The following is a 16,843-nucleotide window of genomic DNA, read 5'->3' as shown; positions in this document are numbered from 1 at the left end:
TTGAGTTTTCGATGATGAAAAGTTTGCATGCAGCTTTAATTTAGCCTACCTAAAATGTATGTTAGGTTACAGGGGTTGGGGAGAGCTAATAATAAAGTATATCAATAGTAAGCTTCCTGAAATGCTTCCCAATCTTCATAAAATATTATAAATATTTTAAATAAAGAATAATGTAAGACATTATTCTTTAGAGTATATGTGAATTACAATTCCTAAGGCCACATGATTGAAAGGTGTTTTTATTCGGTGCAAAATGAATAGTTCGACAAGACACATTTGATGCTGCCATTTTTTATGAGAATAACCAAAAAGAGAACTAACATCAGAATGGGTGTAACCTATATCAAGACCAACTCTAAAGTGACCCAATGGTTTTGGGATCCCCTTCATCTTTGAACTACCATCTCTTCCTTGGACATAGCAACACACCCAATAGAAATGGCTTTCTTAGAGTATTTATGTTCTAGGCAGAAAATGCCCCTAAAATATTTTCTAGATATTTTCTAGATATATAGGGAAGTAGAAAAAGACCCTAGAAGCTATTCTTAAGGAATTAAGTTAAGAAATTTGATAAGTTTTCTGGTTTATTTCCCAAGTTGAAGTTTTTTTTTTTCTTCTCTGTAAAGTTTTCTTAGATTAGAATCAGTGGTGGCTTTAATCCCATTGTGAGATGGTCGATACTAGGATACTCAGGCATCCAGAATATGATAAAACTAAGTCAAGACTCTGGGATATGGTTCCATAGTGTAGCAGTTAACACGTCTACTTTGCATGCAAAAAGTCCTGGGTTCATGCCCCAGTGGAGCCACGGTCCATGTTCTACGGCCATGTCACCCTGAACAAGCCCGATCCTGTCTGATCTCGGAAGCCAAGCAGGGTCGGGCCTGGTTCGTACTTCGATGGGAGACCACCTACGAAGACCAGGTGCTGTAGGCATAAATAATAATAAATAATTAAAAAAAAAAAAAAAAGACTCTGAAGGCCTTTATCTTAACTCACGTTTAGAAACCTGTCTGGTTTACTCAGATTCTTCCCTCTAAACTTGCTAATGTCTCAGATGCTATGTCTTATACTGGGTCACTTGGAAGTCCTCCAACAGAATTTCTGCTTGGCACGTGTATCAGGTATTTCAGTAGTTTACCCTTCGTCATTCAACGCATATGCTCCAGAATAATAATAACTAAAAATAATCCTTTACTAACAATGTCTCTTAGCTTTGGGAATCAATTCCTTCAGAAGAAGAAATTTTAAGAGAGAAAGGATAATTGAACCAAGAATAGACTGCCACGGGAATCTCTCCATTCCCGGGGAACATAAAGAAAAGAATATGTAACCATCTGCTAGATGGGCTAGACACAGCCCTGTCTAGGCTGGGTGGCCTCTTGGGCTTCCTTTCAGCTCTAGGCATCTATGATTATTTTGTGAAGGCAAAATGAATACCACAGATTTTTTTTAGTACTGCGAATATGTGCCTTTCTTTTAAAAATCTTTATTAGGTTTATTAAATTATGAAATTAACACTTATTTCAAAAATAATATGAAATAAAATGTAAAAATATGCCCCCCACTCCAATTCCATTTCTCAGAATAAAGGTTAGCAGTATAGGGGTATCCTTTTTTCTTGTATATATTGGAATATATATATTCCAAAGAAATTGCATAAATGTATATGACCATGTCTTAGTCTCTTGGGACTTCTATAACAAAATATCACAGACTGGGTAGCATATTAACAAGAGAAATTTATTTCTCACAGTTTGAAGTCTGTAAATCTGAAATCTGGGTGTCAGCATGTTTGGGTGAGGGGTCTTTTCTGGTTGGCAGACTTCTTGTGTCTTCACATGGCAGAAGGGGCTAGGGAGCTGTGTGGGATCTTTCGTAAGAGCACTAATCTCATTCATGAGGACTCTGCCTCATGATCTAATCACCTTCGAAAGACCCTCACCTTCTGTAGCCATCATATTAGGCATTAGGATTCTAACATGTGAATTTTGTGGAAGGAGAGAGACAAGTATGCATACCATAGTAGACCATCATATGGAACAATATGGCTATCACAAATCTGCAAACTTATTAAAATGTCTATCAAGTTTTTTTCCCTCTCTCATTCACTATAGCTGTTTATGTCAGAACAAATCTGACCTTCTTCTCCATGAATTGAATGGATGGATAACTTTCTTGCTCAGTAGGTTCACTATTTTGAAAGACAACTGTGTTTGCACATTAAGTTGCAAGTGGTTTCCTCCAGAGACCGAAATGTATTGTTGATGCCAGGACAAGGGACAGTGCTATTACCATCCCTGTTTTGTGATGGATAGAGGCCAATATTGATCCTTTCCTAAGACGTCCTGAACTTCCACCTAAGAGTTCCTCAAAAACCAGCTGAACAGCCATGAGCAGTGCTCTAACATTTGTGTTTTCTGTTTCATACTTCTAATACTCAAAATACATTTCATTTAAATATTTCTTAGAGTCTCATAGCATCCACAGAACATATATTCATTTTTCTTATTATTAGAGTTACTTTATTCTCTTTCTCTCTCCTCAACTTCATCTCGCCTATGAACTAAAAACTATTTTCTCTTTTCCCCAGTTGGATATCTTCTAAGTTTTACCTGACAAATACCAGAACATAAAGACAGAAACACAGGAGAAAGAAACCTTTATCAATGAAACAAGCCGACTAGTGATACATTTTTTTAAAATAATGTTTCTCCATCTTGGAAAGCCTGGTTCAGCACAAGAATTACCCTAAGACACTCTCAGCTATGCCATCAGTTAGGCCCTGAGAATATGTCAAATGTCCTTGCAACCTCTTATCTGGGTGTGCAGTCTGCTGTACTTAGTGCTCGACATATACTGCAGGAATGACTAGCTCAATACTTTGGGCTTTTCAAGAGAGCCTGGATTGACACCTCATCCTATGCCCATTCCTCCCCATAAGCACATAGCTCTTTTTCTATATAGAGCAGAAAGGAGCCACATCATCCTGAACAGTTCTCAGAAATGCAATAGGCATTGCTTCGGTCATAATGTTCTCTGTGTGCATTTCTCTTACTCCGTGGTGCAGAACTGAAAGCTTGATGGCTAATACCATGTACAAAAAAAGACTATATGAAGTTAATTTCCCTTTATATCAAACATTCATTTAAGTGCACTGAATATAAAGCGATTGCTTCTGCTCACTGCAGTCTTATTTTTAAATCGTTGAGAAATGGGAACATCAACTCTGAAGAAGACAGAATTTTTATGTGAGTGCCAATAGTTTTCTTTTTCTTTCCAGTTTTAACACTTAATCTCAACTGCTGATTGATTTTTATTGGTGAGCTCGTTAAAATCAAGATTGTGATTGTTGTTTTAGGTTGCTGGGAGAGCAGGGACTGAGGTCAATCGCATCATGTTCTTTCATGCGTCACAACCTAGGAAGCAGAGAAGCTTGTGACTCCCTTCTCTGCCTTCTGTGCTCTACACCATATCATTTCTCTTTCCAAATTGCTTGATCTTTGTGATGTTTGGTCACCTTTTCCTAAGACTAAACTAAGGATGAAACAGTTTTAAAAATAAAGAGTTCCACATATGTATATATCAGGATCTGGTCAGGAGACAGAGACTATATCAGTTATTTCAACAGAGAGAACTTAATATAAAGAATTGTTAATTAGGTATTGAAGAATTAAAGAGATAAAAATGGAATAATAAGGTGTCATGAGAGAGGCAATTGCAGGAAACAGCTACCACCACTCCCTGGAGTTGGAGGCACAAAGGGAAGAGGTTGAATAATTAAAATGTAGAGGCTCAGAAAACAGCCCCATGTCGAATGCAAACCTGCTATAAGTGGTGCTCCTTAGCTGGTAGTAGAGATTCCAAGCTTGCAGAGGGGTCCTACAGAGTTGGGACTCAGTCGTCTGGGCCAGCTGTGTGGCTGGCCGGTGTTGATGCCTCTGAGGAGCATAAGTCTGGCTCCTGAGGGTTAGAAATACCGCTATGATCAACAGCTTCTGCTAAAATGCACAGAAAGCAAACCAAAAGGAGCAAAGTCCCTTTTTTCTTCTCTTACCTGATGATCCCCCACCTGCATTCTTTATTGTAAACCTGAACTGGGACCTAGCTGGCAATAAAGAAATGTGGCTTTAAGCGTTTCAGCCCCAGTATCATCAAAGCAGAGGAGCAAGAGGGTAGATTTGAAGCTGATGGATAACAGCTTAATAACTACCAAAATAGTCTAAGTTATTACTACAAGGAATTCATGTTCTCTCTTTTTTTCTTACTCTTTCTTGTTCTTACAAAAACCTATAAACTTTCCAACCATCATAAATGCTTCACTGCTTATATTCACTGCCTTTGCATTTTGCTTTCTGTCCAAATCTTTGTAAAGCGATTGGTTGTAGCCATAAAGTTTATTTTATTCTTCTGGGTAGAAAAAAGAAGAGACAAAAGTTAGGATGCCTGTGTCACTTAGTGATCTCACCAACTGACAAATTTTCTTATAAAAATCTAGCCTTATTTTGGTGATAAACCTTATCAGTCCCAGCTATTCGGACAGTGGAACATTGTAGCTCTTTGAATCCTGACTTAAGGTAGGAATCTCAGACTCTACTCTCCATCTTTTGCTGGCCCAAGGCACAGTCTTCTCCCTACTCTGTCACCCACTTTATCCCTCATTGCAATGCTGATGTTTTCAGTTGCCTTTAGGATAATCTCAGTTTTTTGTTGTTGTTGTTGTTGTTGTTTGTTTTTGTTTTGTTTTGTTTTGTTTTGCACACACTTGAAAAAATTACTACCAGCTCTATTTAATCTCACTTTTTTTTTAGTCACTTGGTGATTTTCTTATTTAGCTCTAGCAATTTTATAAAAATTCTACTTTGTACAAAGCTAGCTATTTTATAATTGAGGGACTATCAGAGTATTTAATCTACATTACCGCCTAGAGGTTATAGCTTTCAACTGATGGGCTTTTTGTGTATTCTCATGCTATAAATAACATTTGTTTTTTGAGGAGTAAAAAAATTAGTGTATCTCTACCATATGGCCTTTGATGGGGAAGCATAGCTTCAACACTATAAAGTGAAATATCCATGGTTTTGTAAAAAAGGCAGTGATTTCTGTGCATCATAACATTCTAACACAGACTCAGACTTCAAGGACTACTTGACCTTCACTCTTTATTTCTGCTGAGCAATCTCTTGCCTTTATACAGTAGGCCAGGAAATAATTGTAGCCTTTCATCTACGTAAACATATTAGAAACTGAGTGGCTCTAAGGAGGCTCATGGCTCTTCCTTTGTTTTGGAGTAGCCACATCTTACATTTCAGTGATGAATGTCTGAAGCGATAATGAAATAATATCACACTCTAAGTTCCTAATTCATAATTCTCTCCCTCTCTCCAGCCTCACTTAGATATTTTCATCATAGATACCTTATATTATCTCCTAGAGACTGCTCACAATGATTCATCATGACAGTGTATGGTCATGCCTGAAATCTTAGCACGTTCTCCTGGAATCTATACAGGGAAATAAGTGCTGGTAATAGAAACTCTAAACTAACTCTGCTTAATATTGTTGGTTGAGAAATATTATCAGTACCTTTTGATAAACTGGGCCAAGAGCAAATTTTGCAAATATCTTCTCTTCAGCAAAGATCCTAGGACATCAGTTAATTGTAGTCCTCAGACAAAAATGATCCTTAAGAGGCTTAATCACAGAATACTTATAATGGCTACTTATTACAAAATTACATTTGAAGTATTTCCCCATCCCATGAGCCGTTTCCTTTTTTCTGAGAACGAATTCACCACCAATACACTACCACTTACTTATTCACAGGATCCTGGAAGCCATATTCACACTAAAAGAGCTTGTCTGCAAAGGACTGGCCCAGAGTTTATCACCAGACCAAATCTGAGCCGATCGAATTATCTTTTTGAGAATTGGAATTGAAAGACAAAAGAATTAGAGATTGAAAATCAATAAGTTAAAGACAGATGCAGAAACAAAATCCACAAAGTGTTACTGCTGTAGTCCAGAATTGCCCAAGTTTCCAACCTTCTGGAATACCCACTTATTCTCCTTCTTTTGGACAACATAAGATAATTTAGCGTGGTGTACATGAAGATGTGCCACCTACCTCCCTTCCCAAGAAAGGTCTTGTTGCCCTAACTTCTGAGAATGCTGTCAGCGCCTTTAGTCTTTGCCTCAGCTGCAGAGAGCTGCTTTAACCCAAATTTTGCCTTTTCCAAGATGGCCCATATCCATTTCTGATCACAATGGGTGGATAAAGTCTCAGCCATTTTGGCCAGCCACAGGAAAATTTAGGTAGACTATATATACGACCCACAGTTACTTTTGAGTTTGACCAAGGTTTTGCCAGGTCCATATCACTCTTCAGCGTCTCCCTCTAACTGTTCCTACCTCCACCCCTTTGCATTCACAGGTTTGGATCTCTAATAAATTCTCTATATGCCAAATTCCATCTCAGCATCTGCTTCTGGAGAACTCAGCCTGCAATGCTCAGTAGATGACCGATTTTTCTTTTTATTCTTAAACTTAATTGAGTTAGTTCTTGAAAACCAATAGCGTTAATTAAGGCATTCAAAATTGACACAGTGGGCAGCATAAATGATCAGTAAGGATGTGGAAGAACTTTGAGAACATCCTGACTGTTTGGATGTTGAATGTTTTTAAGTTTTTCCCTTAGAATAAAAGATGATTTTTAGGTTCAATTGAATTGGTACAATCCAATTGGAATCACACTAGCTTTTATTTATAATCCCTCACTCTTTAAAGAATACTTTCAAAAAGAAAAACTATTTAATTGATATTTATAAACTTTCCATCTAACACGGTTACTGAAACATAGAAAATGCTCAGCAAATGCTTCTGAATAAATAAATAAAATCTAAAATCTACTAGTTCATTTAGTCAAACTGTTTTAACAGAAGAGCATCAACTACACTGAATTTTAGTGATAAAATTTTGTACCAGCTGTTTAATGTTTCACATCCCTCTTGCCACCTCTTATTCCTATTTTTTCCACTCCTCTCCTTTCCTCTGACACACATGTTCATTGTTCCTCTCCTCTATTATCTTTCTCCTGTTGCCCCTGCAAACTGTAGTCTATGGTAAACACACCCTCCATATCCTTAGTCTTCTTCCTGAATATTCCACTGCCTTCACTCTCCCCTGAGGATACCACTGTGCCTTGCAGCTCTCTGCCTCTTATCCTGACTGTCAGAGACAACTCTGATATACAGCAAAGGTATTCATGTTGATGGGATCATGGGATCTATATTAATCATAAAACGTGTCATATCATGTTCAGAGTGACCAAGGCAAGAAACTTATAATTAAGTCTGGTATTTGTAATTCTAGCTTTGCATCCAGCTCTGGATGAGATATATGTAAAAAAAAATTTTTTTTAAATCCATTCTAATGATCTAAAGGTGATTTCAACAATGATGTATCAGGGGAATTTGAAAAGAAAAATAGAAGCAACTCTATGTTTTCCAAATGTGAAGGGTTTTAACAGAGGAAATTAGGCTTATTAATCATTAGAAAGCAGAGGAATAAAGGTTAAGGAATACCAGAGAGTACTTCAGTCCCGAGGCAGAAATTTCTCAACAACTCACCTAAGAGCCACTGGAGATATTAAGAATCTCTGAGATATTTGATATCTAGTCTCCAAGAGTGAAATGGGTGGCTTTCAAGGATTAGCTGGAAATCTGCTTTAATCCCACAAATCTGCTTGCAGAATACTGGCCTCTTTTTTTCTAAAGCCTTCCAACTCTTACGTAAGTGCTTCTTACTGGCTGATTGGAAGCTAGAATGTTAAGGAGATGAGGATTCTAAGAAATATAGTTTGCAGCTTCTCAACTGCAAAGCAGTGATGAATTTGAAGTTGCTGGTGATAATGCCAAATTGCCAAAGGACTAATCAGCACATTTCCCACTGGGCCTCAGGAAAACTGAACACATTCGCAAACTAAAAGAGGCACCAATTTAGACACAATTTACCCAGGCCAGAAGTTAAAGTTTCATTCCTTCCTTTACCCAGGTTACAGATGCAGAAATAGATTTGGGGTGCCAGAGAATAAAATCCACTCAAACAAACATCATATTGCCAGAATTAAGCAATTAATGTAGGCAACGTGAGGCTTGGCAAAGAAGCAATTTCTTTTTAATCCTAAAATATTCCCATTTCCTTTTTTGGAACTTTTACAGCATATGCCACGCCTCAATCTTTTTACTATTTCTGAAATTGCCCTAAAACATTAATTAAATGAATGCAGCAATCAATCCTGGCAGGTTTTTCCCTCGGAATAGAGTAGAACTTAATTTATTTCTACTTAATTACCTCATTTCAGCCTTGCCATGTTTATTAATAATGAATATCTGTTCCTTTTTAAATGGCATTGATCACCAATTTCCACTGCTGCTCGGGAGATTTGACATGACAAATGATCAGGGCTGGAGGTTCAGAGTTATTGTTTAATTTGATATACTTAGAGCATAATCAATATTTTAAGCAATCCATAGTACAAATGTATCAAACAAGTTAGCAATACAGTACAAGAGCAGATTTTTTCTTTCTGTTTCCAGAATGTTTGGCTGAATTCTGAAGTCCAACTCGACTTTCGTGAACTTGGAAAACTAATGCATTTACATTCGTTGTGTGATTTTTCTCTCCCCTGTTCTTTCTCTAGATCTTGTTTCCATGCAATGAATGTCACCAAGACGAACTGACCCATTTTCTGTTTAGAAGAAATCACCCCATTTGGTGTTTCAAGCCATCTTTTTAACAATGTTAAATGGTTAGAAATAGGTGGGGTGAAAGACACTTACTGTTTGCTGTGAGTGTGTGGTATAAATGGTATTGATCTGCTGTGAAAGGTTTACAGTAGAAAAACAGTCAGCACATTATTTAAAATGTAAATATCTATTTAATTTATTTTTTACCTATATCCAAGCACTTTTAACAGTTTTACTCTTTTGTTTGGCTTTTCCTCCCTCTCCTTTTATTTATTTATTTAGTCATTCATTCATTCATTTAATTTAATTTATTTTTCGCCACAAGCAGTACCCAGACCTGGTCTAGGAATTAGTTTGAGTTTCATTTTTAAAGGCTAAAGTGATAAAGAGGAAAAAATAAAAGGAAAAGAAAAAACTAGTGGACATGCACCTGAATTTATAATTAAGTCATAAGAAACAAAGGAGACTCAGCTCTTTAAAGCAGATGCCAAGAAGCAACACCTAGAAAGACCACCTCTTCAAATTATTACCACCTCCCTCCACCCCATTATAAAGTAAAGGTCTATCTCTAGTTTGGTTTATCTGGAAATCCTCAGAGAAACAGCGCACAGGTCACATGATACGCATGTTCATTCTCTCTGCTTGATAAAGCAAGAGAGAAAACTGAGGTGTAGAGATTTCTCAATATATGAATATGAATAAGGACTAATAGCATAGAAAAGAGAGTCAAGTTAGTAGACCTAGGAAGGCACGGCATGAAAGATGTTCCTTCTATTCTATCAAATCAATAGGAAGTAAGGTAGAATTCAAATGCCACAGTCCCATTTAGATAAAGATAAAAAACTTTTCTAGTTAAATAATTTTTAAAGTAATATAAAGGGTAATTAATTTTGTTTTATAATATAAAGAATGCAGAGCTAAATATCACTTGCCAACTCCCATTCCTCTTACTCCTTAACAGGGTAACCTCTGTTAATCATTTTATATATAACCTTTTACTTCTGTTTTAAATTTCACATAAATGATACCATGTTATGTTTCCTTGTGATCTGCTTTTTTTGCTTAGGATGCCTTAGAGGTTTTTTCATGATAGTACATATATCATTCTTCTAAGGATTTACATAGTGCTTCATGGGGTGTACATAACAACATAAAGTTTCCTTTTCGATTAATGTGTAGGCTATTTTCAACATATTTTTGCCCTTAATAATTATTCAGTTAACGTTTGGGGACATAGTTTTTTTGTGTTTATGTGAGAGTGTTTCTAAGTGGGACAGTATTAGAAATGGAAAACCTGGGTAAATGTCTTATGTATTTTAAATTTGGAGAGGTATTGTCAAATTCTTCTAAATGGGTTTTAAAATCCTGTGCTACACAGTATATGAGTGTGGTTCCCACCATTCTCACCAACATAAGATGCTATCAATTTTTTTTAATGTTGCTCATTTTAATGACAAAAAAAATTTGATTGCTAGTTTAATTTGTATTTCCTAATGAGAGAAATTTAATTTTTAAATACTATTCTGAGATTTTTAAATATGCCTAATGAGATTTAATTTTTAAGTATGCTTATTAATCACTTATACATCTTTTACCAAGTATTTCCTGATCATATACTTAGCACATTTTTCTATTTTGTTCAATGTGATTTTTCTAAATTAAATGACTATATTTTCCAAATATGACTATTCCATCATTTCTCCACTGTTTTGAAATGCTTCTTTTATTGTGAACTGTTTCTGATTTCTCATTTGTTCATCAATCCGTTGTTTGTTTTTCTGATTAACTACTGTAAATATTTAAAAATTCTATTGAATTTCTAAATGTTGGTTTTGTATGCAGACACTTAAATGAATTCTCATTATTTTTCAGATAAACTTCTTAGATTTTCTAAGTAGAAAATTACAGGCTACTTTTTTCTTTGTAATATTTAAACCTCTTATTATTTTTTCTTATCTTATTGCATTAATGAAGACTTCCAGGACTATAATCATTAGAAGAGATAATAGTGATATCTTTACCTTTCTCCTGCTCTAAGACTTTCGTAAGTTGGTGGTAGATAACACTTAATATGGCCAAAGAACTTTATTATTCCTAGAAGGATGTTGTTTGTTTTCTTACTATTTGAAATGCACACTGATTATTACTTGATGTTTTTCAGCAGTTACTGAGATAATGGCATTGATTCTCTTCTTTAAAAAGGTTAATTTTGTGACTTGTATGAAAAAGAAAAAAACCCTTTCTAATCCTGACACATCAGAGCATTTTTAAAGATTTGTAACTTGGTAATAATTTATTATTCTTTTATTCAAATTGCTAATATTTATTTAGAAGTTTTGATTGTATGTTTATAATTGAGAGTGACGTAGTTTGTGTGTGTCTATGTGCACACACATTTGTTTATTTTTGCTATAAGGGCTAAGCTAACAGAATAATCATGAAAATTTCTTTTACTTCACATGTCTTGAAATGGTGTTTCATAAATTGGCTGATTATTGTCATCACCTTGTATATTTGCTAACAATACAGATTTTTTGGTATTTCTCCTGTAGATTGTAATTCAGTAAATCTAATGCAAAACCCAGGACTATACATTTTAACAAAATTTATAAAGATTCTTATTAGTTGGCAAATTTGAGAAATACAACTTTAGGAAATATTTAAACAACATGGTTATATATTTTCAAAAGTTTGTCAGTTTTCAGCCAAATAGTTTAAAAATTGATATTTAGTTGCCCTCCCTCCCCTTCACCCCACCGCCGGCCAAACTCCAGTAATATGGTATTATGGAAAAAAATTTAAGGCTGCAATCCATAAAGAGAAAAAAAAAAAATGGAAAGAAGACATAGCAAGACACTTTTGTAGCTATAAAGCAAGATGATAAGTGAGTGAAAATTAACATCAGTCCTAAGAAAACTAAATCTTAAGGCAGCAATAGGGAAAATAGAGAAGCAAATTATATCATAAAAATCCCCAAAAGCTCAGAAACAGGCAAAACATTAGTTGTGGAAGTGGGAGATAAAGAAGGGGTTAACATAACTAAATCTCCTGAATGTTCTCACATTCCTGTCACTAACAAAAGACACAGAAGGGCAGAATCCTCAGGGTTATGGTGCTGGGACAACTCAAGAAGACAGCTGTATAAAAGGCCTAAGTTATAAGCAGCGCATATTGGAGCAGGTCAGAGAGCTCCTGGTGAGACATCATAGGAATATGAAATTAATAGAAAATATGTTTCAGTGTATTGGGAGGAGGTTTACACAAATGATAGAGAGTTTAGAGTTTCTTGAATGATAAATATATATAAATCTAAGCAACAGAAACATATATTAACTGCAGGGAAAACAAAAAGTTGATCATAAAAGAAAAAATGAATAATAACCTACCACATGACTCAGCTCTTAGAGTAACATGATCATAATAATATAAACATGAAATATTGAGTTAACCAAATTACAAAAAAATTGCTTTTGCAAGGAGATAGGCAAATGAGAGAAATAAAGAGATGATATTTAAACTTTAAGTAAAGAGATGAGAATCAAGAAGCAGCTGTGTCAATTAGGAATAATCTTTTCAACAAATAGTGCTAGGAAAACTGGATATCCACATGCAAAAGAAGGAAACTAGACCCAAATTTTATACCTTACACAAAAATCAACTCGACTTGAATTAGAGACTTGAACATAAGAACTGACATCATTAAATTCCTCAGTGAAAACAGAAAGGGAAATCTTTTTAACATTGGTTTTGACAAATTTTGGGGGGATGTGACACCAAAAGCAATAGCAATGAAAGCAAAATAAACAAGTGAGACTATATCAAACGAAAAAGCTAAATAACTTCTGCTCATCAAAGGAAATAGTCATCAAAATGAAAAGGCAACCTATGGAATGGGAGAAAAGATTTGCAAATCAGACATCTGATAAGGGGTTAATATCCAAAATATACAGGTCACTTATAAATCAAATATCCCCAAAATAAATAACTTGATTAAAAAATGGGCAAAGAATCTGAATAGACACTTTTCTAAAGAAGACATATAGATGGCTGTAGGTACATAAAAAGGTGCTCAAAATCAGTAATCATCAGGGAAGTGCAAATCAAAACCACAAGGTATTACCTCACATCCATTGTCAAAAGTCAAGAGATAATAAATACTGAGGAATATGTGAAGAAATGGGAACCCTTGGATACTATTTGTGTGAACTGTTACAGCCACTATGAAAAGCAGTATGGAGGTTCCTTAAGAAATTAAAAATAAAATTACCATATGATCCACCAATTCTGCTTCTGGGTATATATCCAAAGAAATCAAAACCATTAGCTAGAAGAGATATGTTTACTCTCATATTTATTGCAGCATTATTCACAATAACTAAGGTATGTAACCAACCTAAATTATCGTGGATAGATGAATGAATCAATAAAATGTGATATATGTATATAAGTAAACACATATCTATATCATCTATATCAATATAATGGAAGATTATTCAGTCTTAAAAAAAAAAGAATCCTGTCATTTGCAACAACATGGGTGAAACTGGAGAGAATTATGCTATGTGAAATAAGGCAGACTATGAAAGGCAAATACTGCATGATATCACTTATGTGTGGAAACTTAAAAAAAAAAAAAAGTTGAATTCATAGAAACAGAGTAGAAAAGTGGTTGCCAGGGACTCGGAGGTGGGGGAAATGGAAGAGGCTGGTAAAAGTGTATCACCTTTCAGTTATAAGATGAATAAGTTCTGAAGATCTGTTGGACGAGGTCGGCAAGAGGACGCGAATGCCAGTTAACTCTCAAGTTGGGCCCAGAAGGCTCCTTGCTCTCTCCCCTGCCCTTGGAATGTACATTCTGCCCACCCTATCCATTCTAGAAGCTGTTTCAAAGATAAAGACTTAAGAGAGTAAGGTATTATTGAGACCATCTGGACTGAATATGTGACTAAATCCTGTTAAGATTTCTCAATAAACTTCCAAGATTCTGGCGGTGCTTGCAGAGATCTATTTGACTTGCAACTGCTTACTAAACTTGTCACCTAACATTCTGGAGTGGCCTCTTTTTCGGTCCCTCCTTGCCCTCCGTGTATAGGAGTCAGGTTGCGAACCAACAGGATCTGATGTATAATATTGTGACTCTAGTTGATAATACTACATTGTATAAATGAAATTTGCTGAGAGAGTAGAACTTAAATGTTCCTGATGGATTGACCTCTTTATCAGTATATAATGACTTTCTTTGTTTCTTTTTACCATTTTTAGCTTAAAGCCTATTTTGTAGAAATCAAGTATAGGCTACCCTTGGTTGTTTTTTTTTCCCCTTACCATTTGCGTGAGATATCTCTTTTCACTCCTTCACTCTTAGTCTACGTGTATCTTTAAGGCTAAAGTGACTTTCTTTATTGAAAGTGTAGGCAGTATATTATTAACTCTTTTCTCTTTACTCATTTAGTTATTCTATATCTTTCGATTAGAGACCTTTATCTATTTACATTTAAAGTAAATGTGAAAGGAGCCAGTCTGAAAGGGTTACATACTACATGTTTCCAACTATATGACATCTGGAAAAGAAAATCTATGAGCACAAGAAAAGATCGATGATTGTCAGGGATTGGAGCAAGGGGAAGGATGAATAGGCAGAGCACAGAAGATTTTTAGGGCAATAAAAATACTCTGTATGATACCATAATGATGGGTATATGTCATTATACATTTGTCCAAACCCAAAAAATGTACGGCACCAAAAATGAACCATAAAGTAAACTGTAGACTTTGGATGATTACAATCTGTCAGTTGTAACAAATGTGCCACTCTGGTGGGATGTTAATAATGAGGGAAACTATGCATGTGTGAGGGCAGGAAGTATATGGGAAATCTCTGTACCTTCCCATTAATTTTTCTGTGAACCTTACACTGCTCTAAAAAAAGAGTCTTAAAATAACTTTAAAAAGTAAAAGGTTATAGGTGCTCTTTGTAGAATGGTTAGGGAAGAAAACACAAAATATATAGAAAATATAAAAACAAACAGTATAAAGAAATGACCATTGCCATTACTTTAATGTATTGTCCTTTTTTTTTATTTTAATGCTTCCTTTGGACTTTGGAGTAAGACATGCCTGATTTAAATACTAATACAAATGCGACTTGTGGATCTTGGGTGATTTTTTAAACTTCTTGGAGCCTCTGTTTCCTCTGCTGAAAAATGAAAATAGTACTCAGCAACCTAAATTTTATTACAAATATTTATCACCAATTCAGTTATCAATTAAATTAGGCCAACTCCTATCTGTATTTAAAGACCCCACTTAAATGTAACTTATCCCAGAAAGCTGTGCTGGTGAAGACTCAGTGACACACACAGATGATCGATGTGTGAACGAACAGTGAAGCAACCAGAGCTCCTGACAAGGTGTCCGGCTCATGTCTATATTTGAAACATGTAAACTATTACTACTATTATTATTTTAATATTATATTGTTATAATATAATGTAATATATATTATATATACAGTTTTGTTTTGCTTTATTTTTACTTAAATGCTCAAAAATGAGTGTTTCCCATATCTTATTATGAAGTGGAACAAACTTAAAGAATTGTACAAAGGAAATGAGGTATAAATAGAGACTTTTACCCATCTCTGCAGACTGGTTCCAGAATTTTAATGTAGAATGGCTCTCTCAGTGTTTGAGAGCATTATTTTTAGGAGGAGAGAGCCTAGAAATAAAGGATCACCAATTGGAAGCGTTTGTGGATTTTTATTAGTCCAGTGCCCTTTCAATGAGAAATTCATTATATAGCATCATTGACAATCAGTCGGACCAGGTGTGGCTGCTTCCAGTGACAAGGACCTTACTACTAGCTATTTTTATAGAGGAGCTGTGCTCTTTTCTGCACCTTTTCAAAGGACCAGAGCTGTGTGTGATTCCAATGTAAACTGACAATAAAAGAGACAAATTAGCATAACTGACTGTTTCAGTTATGAAGATTAAATAGCCTTTTATTGCAGATGTTTGCCAAGGAAAATGCTCCCCAGTGGAAGACTAAGCAGTTAAGATAGATTTGATGAGGGTTTTAATTGCTGTTATGCAACTGGTAATGGAAAGTTTTTATTAAATGTCATGCAAGAGTCAATCAATAGTTTAGAAGAGAAAAGCTTCTTTCTAATATGGACCTCAGGCTTTTCCAACAGTAGTTTGTCAGCAGGGGCAGTTTCATCAGCAACCACAAATATTTATAAAGTACCCAGTATGCATATGGCAATATCATAAAAGTGTCGGAGACTATTGGGAATTAGAAAAAATAAGACCCTGCTGGAGGGTCTAATAATTTGAAACAAGCAAATAGATGCCATGGAAACCAAAATAAATATAGTTGGACGCATTTGTATATACATGTATATGCATTCTACTTAAAAGGAATTCAATATATAACATCAAGAATCAGAATAAGAGATATATTAAGATCAAGCATGTACAAAAACAGCATTTTCTTTGCAAAATAATTTACATAAAAATTTTTGAGCTTGTTCATTTATTTGTTTCCTTAATAGCATGATGGGAAAGCATTTGGCTGGAATGCGGAACACTTGGGGTCTAGCCTATCACTAACTACCTATATCTGGGTCACTTCTTTAACTTCTCTGGGTCTGAGTGTTCATCTATAAAAAGGGGCTTTGGATAAGGTTCTGAGGACTTTTGCTAGCTCTAAGACTCCATGAAGGAATAAGCAATCCCAGTATATGCATATAATAATTCATGTTATAAAATTATTTTACACAATTTTAGGACTCCGTTCATTGCATAAAGCACATGCATACTAACATAAGAATCTTATTTCACACAAAATGCATGTATTTTAAAACTAAAATTGAAACTTGATCAGCAGATTATAGTTGCCATTTCCCAAATCCCTGAACTTCTGCAGGATTATCTAAAACAATTCTTATCAAATTCATGTCACGCTCCCCTAACTGCTCAATGAGCTGTGTTGAATAGCAAAAAGCATACTGCTTTTTAAAAAGAGCTGATCCATCCTAAAATGGGTGGTAGTAGAGTATGAATCATTCTGTACCATTCTGAAGTTTTGTGATTTAT

At 35.1% G+C, this 16,843-nt stretch overlaps 1 pseudogene; it reads left to right on the top strand.

The window, feature by feature from the left end:
- The first annotated feature begins 817 nt into the window (after positions 1 to 817).
- LOC120591204 (uncharacterized) lies at positions 818 to 936 on the top strand (annotated as a pseudogene).
- Positions 937 to 16,843: the final 15,907 nt, after the last annotated feature.

The sequence above is a fragment of the Pteropus medius genome, unplaced genomic scaffold, assembly GCF_902729225.1.
Source record: "Pteropus medius unplaced genomic scaffold, Ma_sr-lr_union100, whole genome shotgun sequence".
Classification (NCBI taxonomy): domain Eukaryota; kingdom Metazoa; phylum Chordata; class Mammalia; order Chiroptera; family Pteropodidae; genus Pteropus; species Pteropus medius.
This window is presented reverse-complemented; position numbering and strand designations above follow the sequence as displayed.